This window comes from Hyposmocoma kahamanoa, unplaced genomic scaffold (assembly GCF_003589595.1).
Source record: "Hyposmocoma kahamanoa isolate Upper Pololo Valley unplaced genomic scaffold, ASM358959v1 84, whole genome shotgun sequence".
Lineage (NCBI taxonomy): Eukaryota > Metazoa > Arthropoda > Insecta > Lepidoptera > Cosmopterigidae > Hyposmocoma > Hyposmocoma kahamanoa.
Window position 1 is genome coordinate 7,213,177 of NW_020654229.1, and position 1,689 is coordinate 7,214,865.

Genomic DNA, 1,689 nt, shown 5'->3' on the forward strand with positions numbered 1-1,689 from the left:
GTCTATCAAATAACTATACCAATTTGTATTATGAAATAATATTAGTAGTTTTGGTCAGCCATAAGCGGCCACATTTTCTGTAAAAATTAAAAAGTAAAAAACAATATGGCTGGCTGAAAGATGAATGAAGACACTATTAGAAAGAGACGCATTACTACTTTGAAACCTCTCACTCGGCTTAACTTAGTGCGCGGTCCAGTTTAAAATATAAGTCTGTCGCTCTCTCGTTAGGTCCCAGTTATCTTTTCTATCCCTCAATTCCGGTTTTTATTCTCACTCCTTCACTGTTCATGCGGTCAGACTTTTGAACGCACTTTCTATTTCTGTTTACGAAAGTACATCATTAGTTTCTTTTAAATTGAGAGTTAAGGAGCATTATTTATCTACTGTTCCTGTGAAACATGTATTTATCTAGTTTATAACAGTTTAATGTTATTAATATTTTATTACATAATTTTCTTTTTTCTGAACGTAAGCTCGTTAATGCAGTCATTTAGTCCTGTATTTAGTCTGCAGGAAGAAATTTCTTATAGAAATAAGCAGTACCTTTTGTTTGTGTGTTCCTTTTATTAAATGTATTCTGTGCTTTTTACTGTGCAATAAATATTATTTTTTAACCGACTTCAAAAAAGGAGGAGGTTCTCAATTCGAATGTATGTTCTTTTTTTTTGTATGTATGTTACGCGATAATTCCGGTATTTGTGAACCGATTTTCATGATTCTTTTTTTTTTGGAAAGGGGGTACTTCCATAATGGTCCCATTTCATTTTGAAGAAAATCATCCACCTCGAAGGGTGGCTGTTTACGCATGAAGATTCATTTTCAAAAACGCGCCTAACATTAATTTAGGAGCAATTATTTTAATGGTTGATTTTGCTATTTCTCCTTTCCGTTTATTCAAGGCGTTTTTCTCTCGATATACTTTGAGTAGTGAGAACCGATTTTTATTATCTCCAGTGTCAAGTCCTGTATAGTGGCGTGTTACAATATGGATACGTGCGGGGATTAGCGGGATCGTTGGGTTAGTTTAACTAGCTCGGTAAGCTTAGTTCGCGGTGCGAACCGAAAGATGTATAGATGCCCCGGCTACGTGAGTTAAGTTGGCTTAGCGTCGTTCGCGGTGTGCCCTGCGCTTTAATGGTTTCAAGAAAATTAGCAAATTGGGGCCCTGGACAATTTATATTGGTAATTTGCAGTTGGACATGAATTCGGTTTTTTATAATGCTCATTATAATTATTTTTTCTAGCCAATATTGTTAACATATCACATTTGAGGACCTCTCTGTGGTCGAATGGCTTGCTCAAGTTTTCATGGTGTTGCCATCTCTGAGGTCCTGGGTTCGATCCCCGGAAAACTTACTTTTAGTAGTAGCCGACGGCAGCTGCGGAATTCCGTGGAAGACGCGTGACGTGATTGTTGGCTCGTATCGAGTTTGTACATTTGACCATAAAGTTCACCATGCTATGTACAATATCGTTACAAAAATTCTCTTCCATTCCATTCTGCAGCAATATAAATTGAGCCTTACTTTGGGATCAGAGCAACGTGTATGACGTCTAATTTTTTAATTTTATTTATTTATTTACATATTTTGTACACGTACTGTAGTTGGTTTTTGTATTGTCTATGAGATATTTATACATAAAAGACGTCCATAACTTTGTTGGTTAAATAAACAAATGAAAAAT